The following is a 14,460-nucleotide window of genomic DNA, read 5'->3' on the forward strand; positions in this document are numbered from 1 at the left end:
AGAAAAGCAGTAATTCATAATAGAATGGCTTTGGACATACTCACAGCTGCTCAAGGAGGGATCTGTGCTAAAATTAAGGTTGAATGTTGTGTATACATTCCTGACTTATCTGGCAATGTATCGACTGCTTTAGATGACACGAAAAACCAGGTAAAAGCAATGTCAAATGAAAACATTCCTTTCTGGACTTTGGTCCTATCTTGGGTGAAGGGCGATTGGTAGAAAACTGTATTTACCATTGTTATAGTTGCCTTGATAGTTCTGCTTTGTGGACCCTGAATTTTACAACGTATTATGAACTTTGTAACCCTAAGGTTGATGTCATTCTCCCAAACTGGCGGTCGGAGAGCCAGGGTGCAATATATCCCTATGAATGATGCTCATAATATGAGTTAAGAGCATCAAGAGGGGAGAATGAAGGAGGAAACAGAGAGAGCTGGACTCCATCTTAGGCCAGGTTGCAAGCATTAGGCTATATGCTTGGTCACCCTCCTAATGGACTCTGAACTTTGTGCCCGGTGTCTATAGAAGTGGCATACCAATGGGAAACCAGACCCCCGGATAAAAGAGCCTCAGGACTTGTACTTGGATTCTCTGTTGCCTAAAAGAATATGGTAATTATCTCTGTAAAAGAACAAAGTCGTAAATTCCATTATGTTTATCGGGATATGACCACAGGCCTATTGATAAATGTCCACTGTTTATCTAGTCTTGTGACACATGAATCATGGGTTAACTTTGATCGTATCTCTCTTTTACCTTGTCCAGACTAGTTTCAAGGAATTTGGAGAGGTGGGTTTGAGCAAGTACATTTAGGGTATATAAGGTTTTGATAAAAACTGATCGGGGTCCTTGGCTAAGAGGAGCCTCTGCCTTGGGCCCACCGGTGTAATAAACTGCACTCCACTATGTGCATTGTCCTTCTGAGTGAGTTTGTTTCCTGGAATGTGTAGCTACAACGTTTTGGAAATTGGGGAATGCCTGTAAATGTAAATGCTGAGAAATCTGATCACAGAGATTGTCAGAAAGAGTTTTTCACCCAGATAGACAAGGAAAGCAAATGGAATTATTGCACCAAAGGAAAAACAAGGGCTGTGCTGTGTCTTCAAGAAGCTGGTTGTTTCGTGTCACAGTAACAGGTCCCACACCTCGTGTTTTAGCTAGATTTTGTTCAGGAGGTTGGAGGGTGCCCTGGAGGCCCTGGAGCAGGAAGAAGAGAAGAGAAGAGACAGGGCCCCTGCCCAGTGCTGGGAGCTGCAGAACTTCACACAAATAGAGTCACAACCAGGGAAGTGCAAGATTCCAGGGGTGCCTGGAGAGGAAGTGGGGGAAGGCAGTAGAGGAAGAAGGCTTTGGAGCTGGTCCTCCAAGGACAGGTAACGTTTCACTGAAATCAGATTGATTACATTCTTTGCAGCTGAAGATGAAGAAGCTCTATACAATGAGCAAAAACAAGACCTGGAGCTGACTGTGGCTCAGATCATGAGCTCCTTATTGCAAAATTCGGACTTAAGTTGAAGAGAGTAGGGAAAACCACTAGGCCATTCAGGTGTGACCTAAATCAAATCCCTTACTTACAATTATACAGTGAAAGTGACAAGTAGATTCAAGGGGTTAGATCTGATAGACAGACTGCCTGAAGAGCTATGGATGGAGGGTCATAACATTGTACAGGAGGCAGTGATGAAAACCATCCCCAAGAGAAAGAATTGCAAAAAAGGGAACTAGTTGTCTGAGAAGGCCTTACAAATAGCTGTGAAAAGAAGAGAAGCAGAAGACAAAAGAGAAAAGCAAAGATACACCCATCTGAATGCAGAGTTCCAAAAAACAGCAAAGAGAGAGAAGAAAGCCTTCTTAAGAAAACCATGCCAAAAAAAAAAAAAAGGAGGAGAACATAGAATGGGAAAGACTAGAGATTTCTTCAAGAAAATTAGAGATACTGAAGAGGATATTTCATGCAAAAATGGGCACAATAAAGGACAGAAGTGGTATAGTTCTAACAGCAGCAGAAGATATTAAGAAGAGGTTGCAAGCATACACAGAAGAACTATAAGAAAAAGGTATTAATAACCCAGATAACCACAATGGTTTGATCACTCACCTAGAGCTGAACATCCTGTAGTATGAAGTGAAGTGGGCCTTAGGAAGCATTATTACAAACAAAGTTTGTGGAGGTGATGGAATTCCAGCTGAGCTATTGAAAGGTTGAGGCTGTGACCCTTTAATGACACCCAGCTTCTTGGCCTCTGGAGGAGAGGATTTCGATCCAGGGCCAGAGATGAGACTTGATCACTTGAAGCTTTTGTGTAGCAAAGTTTTATTAACATGTAAAAGGGATAGAGAAAGCTTCTAACATAGACATCGGAAAGGGCAGAAAGAGTGACCCCTTGCTAGTTTTTAGCAGGGCATTATATACCTGATAGCAAGCTGCTATTAGATAAAAGAAATGCCTCAGACAGAGAGCGTTGCATCAGGCTCCTCCCCCACAATATGCATTTTGAGATAGAATGGCCCAAGGGGAGTCATCTCCAGCCATAAAACAATTGACATGCATCTTGAAGAAAGGCAGATTTCCAAGCAAATACATAGTGTCATTAATATAGCTTAAGAAAAATATTTCCGTGAGTAAGATATACTGGTTTGCTGAGCTATTATCAGCTCAAAGTTTGAGAAGAGGTTAGTCTTAGGGGGAATCAATTTGAAGAAAAGCAGATTTCAAAGCAAATACATAGTTTCATTAGCATAGCTTAAGAAACACATTTCCATGAGAAGAATGCATTGGTTTGCTGAGTTATTAGTAGCCCAAGGTTAAGTTCTGACACTGAGTTCACAACCAAGTGTCCTCCTTCAACACAGGGTTAGAGGAGCCTCCTTTAATTTTGTGTTAAAGAAGAAGAAAAGCTTCTGCCACTTGCAGTTTATTTCCTCCTGCCACTTGGGTACCCCTGGCCTTCCTACCTGAGTGTTAACCCTCTCACTAGTTCAAATCCTAAAAGATGCTGCTGCTAAGTGCTCTACTCAGTATGTCAACAAATTGGGAAAACTCGGCAGTAGCATCAGTCAAGGTGCTCACTTCCTCTCCCACTGTCATCTAGCACCTGTCTCAGCAGTGAGGGCAGGACGGGGAGGGGGGCAGGACAGGGAGGGGGACAGCACATTGAGTCCCCAAGGCCAGGAGGGGCGAGGAAGGCGGCCTCCCAGAACCCCGGGAGCTTCTCCTGCTCTCTCCCTTGGTCTCAGCCTCCTCCTGCTCCCAGGCCCTGGGGCGTCACCACAGAGGCTCTTTCCTCCAGCTCTTGCCCTTGTCCACCCAGCCGCTCTGTGAGGGTCAGCAGACCCTGAACTAAACCCCAGTCTGGCCTTTGCCACGTCCCACCTGTGTGACCTGGAACTCCTTAACTGACCTCACCTTAAGATGGAAATCATGTTTCCCTATGTGTTCATGAGGGTGAAATCGCGTGTGTGTCCATGTCCGGGGCCAGTGCCTGCCACACGGTAGGTCCTGCCTAGTGTGCTGCTGTCCCCTCTCCCTGGAATGTGTTAGTTTCAGGTGGAAACCTCTCCCTCTCTCTTGAATCCCCCCTCCCAGTGATTTTGGAGCCCAAGAATATGAAGTCTGTCACTGTTTCCATTGTTTCCCCATCTATTTGCCATGAAGTGATGGGACTGAATGCCATCGTCTTGGCTTTCTGAACGTTTAGTTTTAAGCCAAATTCTTCACTCTCCTCTTTCGCTTTCATAATAGGCTCTTTAGTCTTTCTTTTCTTTCTGCCATAAGGGTGGTGTCATCTGCATATCTGAGGTTATTGATATTTCTCCCAGCGATCTTGATTCCAGCTTGTGCTTCATACAGTCCAGCATTTCGCGTGATGTACTCTGCATATAAATTAAATAAGCAGGGTGAAACCATACAGCCTTGATGTACTCTTTCCCCAATTTGGAACCAGTCTGTTGTTCCATGTCCGGTTCTAACTGTTGCTTCTTGACCTGTGTACAGATTTCTGAGGAGACAGGTAAGGTGGTCTGGTATTCCCATTTCTCGAAGAGTTTTCCACAGTTTGTTGTGATCCACACAGTCAAAGGCTTTGGCATAATAGTAAAGCAGAAGTAGATGTTTTTCTGGAACTGTCTTGCTTTCTTGATGATCCAACGGACGTTGACAATTTGATCTCCGGTTCCTCTGCCTTTTCTAAATCCAGCTTGAACATCTGGAAGTTCATGGTTCATGCACAGCTGAAGCCTGGTGTGGAGAATTTTAGGGTTTCCCTGGTGGTTCAGAAGGTAAAGCATCTGCCTACAATGCGGGGGAGCCGGGTTCGATCCCTGGTCGGGAAGAGCCTCTGGAGAACGAAATGACAACCCATTCCAGTACTCTTGCCTGGAAAATTCCATGGATGGAGGAGCATGGTAGGCTACAGTCCATGGGGTCGCAGGGAGTTGGACATGACTGAGCGACTTCACTTTCTTTCACTTTGCTAGTGTGTGAGATGAGTGCAATTGTGCGGGAGTTTGAGCATTCTTTGGCATTGCCTTTCTTTGGGATTGGAGTGAAAACTGACCTTTTCCAGTCCTGTGGCCACTGCTGAGTTTTCCAAATTTGCTGGCATATTGAGTGCAGCACTTTCACAGCATCGTCTTTCAGGACTTGAAAGAGCTCAACTGGAATTCCATCACCTCCACTATCTGTGTTTGAAGTGATGCTTCCTAAGGCCCACTTGACTTCACACTCCAGGATGTCTGACTCTAGTCCAGTGATCACACCATCATGGTTATCTGGGTCATTAAGATCTTTTTCATACAGTTCTTCTGTGTATTCTTGTCACCTCTTTAATCTTTTCTGCTTCTGTTAGGTCCATACCATTTCTGTCCTTTATTGTGCCCATCTTTGCATGAAATGTCCCCTTGTTGTTTCTAATGTTCTTGAAGAGATTTCTAGTCTTTCCCATTTTATTGCTTTCTTCCATTTCATTGCATTGCTCACTTAGGAATGCTTTCTGATCTTTGCTTAATATTCCTCTTGAACTCTGTATTCAAATGGATATATCCTTCCTTCTCTCCTTTGCCTTTTGCTTCTTTCTTTTCTCAGCTATTTGTAAGGCCTTCTCAGATAGCCATTTGCCTTTTTGCAGTTCTTTTTCTTCGTGATGATTTTGATAACCACATCCTGTACAACATCAAGAACCTCCGTCTATAGTTATTCAAGCACTCTGTCTATCAGATCTCATCTCTTGAATCTATTTGTTACTTCCAATGTATAATCATAAGGGATTTGATTTAGGTCATACCTTGATGGTCTAGTGGTTTTCCCTTCTTTCTCCAATTTGAGTCTGAATTTTGCAGGAAGGAATTCATGATCTGAGCCACAGTCAGCTCCCGGTCTTCTTTTTGCTGACTCTATAGAGCTTCTTCATCTTTGGCTGCAAAGAATATAATCAATCTCATTTTGGTATTGATCATCTGGTGATGTCCATGTGTACTCATCTCTTGTGTTTTTGGAAGAGGGTGTTTGCTATGACCAGTGCATTCTCTTGACAGAACTTCGTTATCCTTTGCCCTGCTTCATTTTGTACTCTAAGGCCAAACTTGTCTGTTACTCCAGGTATCTCTTGACTTCCTACTTTTGCATTCCAGTCCCCTGTGATGAAAAGGACATCTTTTTTGGGTGTTAGTTCTGGAAGGTCTTGTAGGTCTTCATAGAACCATTCACCTTCAGCTTCTTCAACATTAGTGGTTTGGGTATAGACTAGATTACTGTGATATTGAATGGTTTGCCTTGGAAAGGAACCAAGATCATTCTGTCACTTTTGAGACTGCACCCAGGTACTGCATTTCAGACTCTTTTGTTGTTTATGAGGGTTACTCCATTTCTTCTAAGGGATTTTTGCCCACAGTAGTAGATATAATGGTCATCTGAATTAAATTTGCCTATTCTGGTTCATTTTAGCTCAATGATTCCTAAAATGTCAGTGTTCACTCTTGCCATCTCCTGTTTGACCACTTCCAATTTACCTTGATTCATGGACCTAACATTCCCAGTTCCTATGCAATATTGTTCTTTTCAGCATCGAACTTTAGTTTCACCACCAGACGCATCCACAACTGGGTCTTGTTTCCGCTTTGGCTCAGCCTCTTCATTCCTTTTGGAGGTATTTCTCCGGTCTTCTCCAGTACCATATTGGGCACCTACCAACCTGGGGAGTTCATCTTTCAGTGTCAGATCTTTTTGCCTTTTCTTACTGCTCATGGGGTTCTCAAGGCAAGAATACTGAAGTGGTTTGTCACTCTCTTTTCCTGTGGACCACTGAGCAATGGAATATTACTCAGCCATAAAAAGGTACACATTTGAGTCAGTTCTATTGAGGTGGTTGAACATAGAACCTATTATACAGAGTAAAGTAAGTCAGAAAGAGAAAAACAAATAGCATATACAAATTCATATGTATGAAATCTAGAAAGATGGTTCTATGAAATTATTTGTAGGGCAGCAATGGAGACACAGACGTAGAGAACAGACGTATGGATACGGGGTGTGGGGGAGGAACGAGAGGGTGGGATGTATGGAGAGAGTGACATGGAAACTTACCTTGCCATATGTCAAATACATAACGAATGGAATTTGCTGTCTGACTCAAGGAAATCAACCTGGGGCTCTGTAACAACCTAGAGAGGTGGGAGGGAGGTTCAGGAGGGAGGGGACATATGTATACCTATGGCTGATTCATGTTGATGTTTGGCAGGAACCAATACAATTCTGTAAAGCCTTTATCCTTCAATTAATAATAAATAAATTTTTAAAAATTAAAAAAAAAATGTCACTACTTGAAGACCTACATAGACATTTCTTCAAAGAAGACATAAGATGGCCAACAGGCATATGTAAAGATGCTCAACACTGTTAATTATTAGAGAATGCTAATCAAAACTATAATAAGGTATCTATCACTGCATACTAATCAGAAGGGGCATCATCATCTGAATATCTACAAATAATCAATGTTGGAGAAGACATGCAATAAGAGAAGTCTTCTACAGAAGGTGAGAATGTAAATTGGGGAATCTGGTATAGAAAACAATATGGAATTTCCTAAAAAACTAAAAATAAAGCCATCATGTGATCCAGCAATCCCATTTCAGGGCATATATCTAGAAAAGACAAAAGCTTCAACTCAAAAAGATACATGCACTCCAATATTCATAGTAGCACTACTTACAATAGCCAAAACAAGAAGGTAACCTTAACGTCTGCCAACAGATGAAGGGATAAAGACAATGTGGTACATATACACAGTGGCATATTACTCAGCCAGAAGAACGAATGAAATAATGTCATGTGCAGCAACATATATGGATCCAGAGATAATAAGTAAAGCAAGTGAGAAAGAAAAGTAAAATACATACTGTCACTTAAATGTAGAATCTAAAAAACAGTGCAGGGAGTTTCCTGGTAGTCTAGTGGCTAGGATTTGCACTTTTACTGCTGTGACCACATTCATTCCCTGGCCAGGGAACTGAGATCCCACAGTTCCACTTGGCATTGCCAAAAAAAAAAAAAAAAAAAGAGTAAAAATGAACCTATTTAGTTCAGTTCTGTTGAGTCCCTCAGTCGTGTCTGACTCTTTGCGACCTCATGAACTGCAGCACTCCAGGCCTCCCTGTCCATCGCCAACTCCCGGAATTCACCCAAACCCATGTCCATCGAGTCGGTGATGCCATCCAACCATCTCATCCTCTGTCGTCCCCTTCTCCTCCTGCCCCCAATCCCTCCCAGCATCAGGGTCTTTTCCAACGAGTCAACTCTTCGCATGAGGTGGCCAAAGTATTGGAGTTTCAGCTTCAACATCAGTCCTTCCAATGAATATTCAGGACTGATCTCCTTTAGAATGGACTGGTTGGATCTCCTTGCAGTCCAAGGGACTATCAAGAGTCTTCTCCAGCACCACAGTTCAAAAGCATTAATTCTTCGGTGCTCAGCCTTCTTTATAGTCCAACTCTCACATCCATACATGACCACTGGAAAAACCATAGCCTTGACTAGACAGACCTTTGTTGGCAAAGTAATGTCTCTGCTTTTTAATATGCTGTCTAGGTTGGTCATACCTTTCTTCCAAGGAGTAAGTGTCTTTTAATTTCATGGCTGCAGTTACCATCTGCGGTGATTTTGGAGCCCAGAAAAATAAAGTCAGCCACTGTTTCCACTGTTTCCCCACGTATTTGCCATGAAGTGATGGGACCAATGCCATGATGTTAGTTTTCTGAATGTTGAGCTTTAAGCCAACTTTTTCACTCTCCTCTTTCACTTTCATCAAGAGGCTGTTTATTTCTTCTTCACTTTTGCCATCAAATGGCTGTCTGAGGAGGCCTTACAAATAGCTATGAAAAGAAGGGAAGAGAAAAGCAAAGGAGAAAAGGAAAGATAAACCCATTTGAATGCAGAGTTCCAAAGAATAGCAAGGAGAGATAAGAAAGCCTTCCTCAGTTATCAATGCAAAGAAATAGAGGGATGGGGGGACGGGGAGTGGGAGGCAAGGACCATAGTGTCCTGTTCCATTTCAGTAATACTTCACAATGCACCAACTTCTTCCTAGGCCATCTGATTAACTAACATTCAGTTCAGTTCAGTTGCTCAGTCATGTCCAACTTTGTGACCCCATGGACAGCAGCACGCCAGGTTTCCCTGTCCATCACCAACTCCCGGAGTTTACCCAAACTCATGTCCATTTGAAGTGACTTAGCAGCAGCAGCAGCATGTCCATTGAATCGGTAATGCCATCCTACCATCTCATCCTCTGTCATCCCCTTCTCCTCCTGCCCTCAATCTTTCCCAGCATCAGGGTCTTTTCAAATGAGTCAGCTCTTTGCATCAGGTGGCCAAAGTATTGGAGTTTCAGCTTCAACATCAGTCCTTGCAATGAACATCCAGGACTGATCTCCTTTAGGATGGACTGGTTGGATCTCCTTGCAGTCCAAGGGACTCTCAAGAGTCTCCTCCAACACCACAGTTGAAAAGCATCAATTCTTCTGTGTTCAGCTTTTTTATAGTCCAACTCTCACATCCATACATGACCACTGGAAAAACCATAGCCTTGACTAGACAGACCTTTGTTGGCAAACTAATGTCTCTGCTTTTTAATATGCTGTCTAGGTTGGTCATAACTTTCCTTCCAAGGAGTAAGTGTCTTTTAATTGCATGACTGCAATCACCATCTGCAGTGATTTTAGAGCCCAGAAAAACAAAGTCAGCCACTATTTACTGTTTCCCCATCAATCTGTCATGATGGGACTGGATATCATGATGTTAGTTTTCTGATTGTTGAGCTTTAAGCCAACTTTTTTACTCTCCTCTTTCACTTTCATCAAGAGGCTCTTTAGTTCTTCTTCATTTTCCGTCATAAGGGTGGTATCATCTGCCTATTTGATGTTATTGATATTTCTCCTGGCAATCTTGATTCTAGCTTGTGCTTCCTCCAGCCCAGCATTTCTCATGATGTACTCTGCATATAAGTTAAATAAGCAGGGTGACAATATACAGCCTTGACGTACTCCTTTTCCTATCTGGAACCAGTCTGTTGTTCCATGTCCAGTTCTAACTGTTGCTTCCTGACCTGCATAGAGGTTTCTCAAGAGGCAGGTCAGGTGGTCTGGTATTCCCATCTCTTGCAGAATTTTCCACAGTTGATTGTGATCCACACAGTCAAAGGCTTTGGCATAGTCAATAAAGCAGAAATAGATGTTTTTTTGGAACTCTCTTGCTTTTCAATGATCCAGCGAATGTTGGCAATTTCATCTCTTGTTCCTCTGCCTTTTCTAAAACCAGCTTGAATGTCTGGAAGTTCACGGTTCATGTATTGCTGAAGCCTGGCTTGGAGAATTTTGAGCATTACTTTATTAGCATGTGAGATGAATGCAATAGTGCTTTAGTTTGAGCATTCTTTGGCATTGCCTTTCTTTGGGATTGGAATGAAAACTGACCATTTCCAGTCCTGTTGCCACTGCTGAGTTTTCCAAATTTGCTGACATATTGAGTGCAGCACTTTCAGAGCATCATCTTTCAGGATTTGAAATAGCTCAAGCGGAATTCTATCACCTCCCCTAGGTTTGCTTGTAGCGATGCTTCCTGAGACCCACTTGACTTCACCTTCCAGGATGTCTGGCTCTAAGTGAGTGATCACACCATTGTCATTATCTGGGTTGTGAAGATCTTTTTTGTACAGTTCTTCTATGTATTCTTGCCACTTTTTCTTAATATCTTCTGCTTCTGTTAGGTCTATACCATTTCTGTCCTTTATTGAGCCCATCTTTGCATGAAATGTTCCCTTGGTATCTCCAATTTTCTTGAAGAAATCTCTAGTCTTTCCCATTCTATCATTTTCATCTATTTCTTTGCACTGATCGCTGAGGAAGGCTTTCTTATCTCTCCTTGCTATTCTTTGGAAATCTGCATTCAAATGAGAATATCTTTCCTTTTCTCCTTTGCCTTTCACTTCTCTTCTTTTCAGTTATTTGTAAGGCCTCCTTAGACAGCCATTTTGCTTTTTTGCATTTCTTTTTCTTGGGGGTGGTCTTGATCCCTGTCTCCTGTACAATGTCAGGAACTTCTGTCCATAGTTCTACAGGCACTTTGTCTATCAGATCTAGTCCCTTAAATCTATTTCTCACTTCCACTTTATAGTCATAAGGAAATTTTAGGTCATACCTAAATGGTCTAGTGGTTTTCCCCACTTTCTTCAATTTCAGTCTGAATTTGGCAATAAGGAGTTCAAGATAATTTGTTTTAAAATGTGTGAGTGTGCCTGGCAGGCAGTGTTCCCTGTGCCCTGCCACTCACCGAGCTCCAGAACAGTAACGCATCCTGGGGACAATCGAAGCTTCGGGTGTGAAATCCGCCCAGACTCTGCCCTGTGGCTAATGGAAACCCACAGGCCTCCTGTAATGCACTGGGATCATGATGGCTTTCTGTGTGTCCTGTCTGTTCTATAGGGAATTCTCAAACCTGAAGGTGGTTTTGAGGATCCCCTAAATTTGCCATTGGTTCAAATGAAAGCATAGTCCTGGGCACTGTGCCCTCACTCTTTTGCAGATTGGCTGTCACTGTGACTTAGAATTTGTAAAAATAGAAAAAACACCCCAAAGTCAGAACTAGAAGGCACCTTAAGAGTCCTTTAGTCTGCCATCAGCTGTCTTCTAAACCTTGTGCCCTTCACCTTCCCAGCAGAAGGTCCCTGAGTCCATCCACTGCCCCAATTGCCTGGAAATCAGGAGATGTGTTGCTGGTTCCCCTGACCTCTGCAGCCCATCTCACTGACTCCTGACCCAGCACCCCTGACCTCTCAGGGGTCACATGTTAATTTGTGACAGCTTCATGAGCCTGCCCCAAGGTCATGTGCAGCTTTTTTGATCCTCTAAAGATTCAAGAGACTTGAGGAAACACCCATCTGAACGGCTGAGCCTGAAGAGACCAGCATTTGCACAGCTGGTGGAGGAGGTGTTTTCCTCCTTGGTGGGGATGCGTGAGGCTCCCCAGAATCCCTCAAATGACACACAGTCACAGCCACTCACTGTGACCCTGGAGGGCTCACTGAGCCACACGGCCTTCCACTGTCAGGGAGGCTCCACTTAGATTAGAAGAGGGTCCCAGATGGAGTGAGAATCCAGGTCCTAGGCTGGGTGTGGAGGACATATTCCCCCAGGGCCATCTAGCCCAGTGTGAGGGGAATCCCATCAGGAAGGGAAGAAATGTCCCCCCTCCCACTCTGGGGACCTCTGCTAGGGTCACAGCCCCTTCAGTTCTGTGTCCTCGGGGCCCACTCGCCTCACTCTAGTCCTGGTCCTGCTGCCCAAGCCTGCCTACTAGTCCTCCAGCCTGGACCCTCTACTCCACCCTGACCCCTGGGTCTGACCCTGGTCCAGGCCTCCCTGGGCCTTTGGATGAGAAGATTTCACTTGGTTCCCCACCTCTGACCCTGCAGTTCACTCTGAGGCCATCAGCATGGTCCATCAAACTGAATTGCTATTCCCATTGGACACAGGAAAGTCTGAGACTCTAACATATAAGCACAGAGCCCCAGAGTTGGGCAGGGCTAGATCCAGGGTCCCACCAGCTCCTCCAGTTCCTCTCTAGCCTCTCTGCTGTATGAGCTAGCAGGATCCTGCTGTTTTGTTTGGTACAATCTTTTGGTACAGTTCCTAAGATGGGGAATATAAAGGCTCTAGGCAGGAGCCTGAGTAATACAAATGATGGCGTCAGGATTTTCAGACTTGCCCCAAAGGAAATTCTGCTTGATTCTCATCACCAGAAAGAAGACTCTTGGCCCCTGTCTCTTCCCAGCAAGTTTTTAAAATGTTAATATTGACTGAACACCTACTCTGTGTCAGTCATTATGGGAAGCTCTTTGCAAGCATAATCTCAGTGTCCTCACTGGACAGATGAAGAAACTAAAGGAGAGCGTAGTTCAGTAACATGTCCAAGGTCACATAACCTGCTCCTTTCTTGCAGGTTTCATCTTTTGTCAATTCAGGGTTGTTCACCGCCAGCAGATGACATGGAGGAAACATTCCTCACGAGATGTTGAGAAGGAACATCCTCAGTCCCCTCCATAGGGTCCTGCTTGGAGGAGGTGTGCCTGCCAGGAGGAGACTAGCCTGGTGCTGGGGGTGTGGGTGACCTTCCTGATACACCTGTGCAGGTTACCTGGACAAACCAGCCCTCGCCTGAATTTTCCTCAGGAATTCAGTCAGCAGGAGAAGCAGTTCCTCTCTGCTGAGTATGTCCCAGAGACACTCAGCGACATCCTCAAAAAAGATCTCAATATCTAGATGAAAGGAAAGGGAATAAGGTTAGAACTTGTGAGGTGAAAAAGGGAAAGCGTTTGTCGCTCAATGCTCATTGACTTTTTGCGACCCCATGGACTATTGCCCGCCAGGCTCCTCTGTCCATGGAATTCTTCAGGCAAAAGTACTGGAGTGGGTAGCCATTCCCTCCTCCAGGGGATCTTTCTGACCCAGGGATCAAATCCAGGTCTGTGTTGCAGCAGATTCTTTAGTGTCTGAGTCACCAGGAAAGCCCAGAAAAATGTGGTGGATAATAAATGGTATTCAGTAGCTTTTTTTTTTTTTAAACCCTGTGGAATCTGGAGGAGGGCTTGCAGATTTTGGTTTTCCAGCCTAGAACAGGTATCTAGATCACTATGGTGACAGGATAGAAGTTGGTGAGAGCTATTTGAGTTTTTGAATTTGGTGGACCCGAAGTGCTGAAACTCCAGTTGGATGTTGCTGTACCAATTCTGAAAGACCACCAGGTCCTAACAAAGTCCAAGCATGTGGTGTAAACCCAGTGGACACATATATCCGCTCTGGCACTCACAGTATAATACCATTTCTACCTTATACTCCTAGCTGAGATGTGACTGGGATAGTAGAAGCTGTTGGAGAGAATGTATCTGCTTACAAGAAAGGTGACATTCACTACCAGGATGATCTCTGGGGGCTACACCGAGTTTGCTCTGGCAGCCCATCACACTGTTCACATGTTTCCCCAAAAAACTGGACTTTAAACAAGGAGCTGCCATCAGCATCTCATGTTTGCTTATCAAGACTGCTCCACAGTGTCCGTGAAAACTGGAGGAAGTGTTCTGGGTCTAGTGGAGGAGCTGGAAGAGCAGCAGGCCAAATGGTTAGAGCTTATGGCTTAAAGATTTGGGCACAGCTACTACTAAGAAAGGACAAAAAATTGCTTTCCAAAATGGAGCCCATGAAGTGTTTAATCACAAAGAACCCAATTATATTGATTAAATTAAGACATCTTTTGGTGAATAAAAGTTGATGTGATTATTGAAATGTTTGCTAATGTCAATCTTAGTGATGATTTGAGTTTTTTGTCACATGGAGGACAAGTAACAGTTGTTGGCAGCAGAGGTTGTATTGAAATAAACCCACAGGATACATGACAAAGGAATCTAGCACAAAAGGAGTAGCTTTCCGTTCATCCTCCAAGGAGGCATCTCAGCAGTTTGCAGCAGCCCTCCAAGCTGGAATGGAAATTGGTTGGTTGAGACCAGTAATAGGCCCCTGGTATTCACTGGAGAAGGCAGCCCAGTCTCATGAAGATATCATTCATAGCGGTGGGGCTATGGAAAAATGAATCTTCTCTTCAAATGATTAATTCTTGCATTGATTTCCTGTGTAATTAGAGGTTTCTTACTTCAGTTTTGAGTACACTGCATTTGCTCTGCTTAGCACTCATTTGATTCAGTGAGTTTCTTCTATTAAAAAAAAATATTTCTTTTTAGCAATCATAGGCATTGGAGTGTAGTTTATTTTATAGCTGGCAATATTCTTTATGCCTTCTACCTCTCATCAAGGAATCATCATAATGGGAAACAGGATGCTAGTGGTTCTTGGCATTGGAGGACATTACAGAAATTCCTAATCGATGCTTATCATTAATTCCATACCTTTGACTAA

The 14,460-nt window shown here is 43.6% G+C and overlaps 1 pseudogene; it reads left to right on the plus strand.

The window, feature by feature from the left end:
• The first annotated feature begins 13,184 nt into the window (after positions 1-13,184).
• Positions 13,185-14,137, plus strand: LOC122679973 (annotated as a pseudogene).
• The last annotated feature ends 323 nt before the right edge of the window (positions 14,138-14,460 follow it).

This window comes from Cervus elaphus, chromosome 22 (assembly GCF_910594005.1).
Source record: "Cervus elaphus chromosome 22, mCerEla1.1, whole genome shotgun sequence".
NCBI classification, from domain to species: domain Eukaryota; kingdom Metazoa; phylum Chordata; class Mammalia; order Artiodactyla; family Cervidae; genus Cervus; species Cervus elaphus.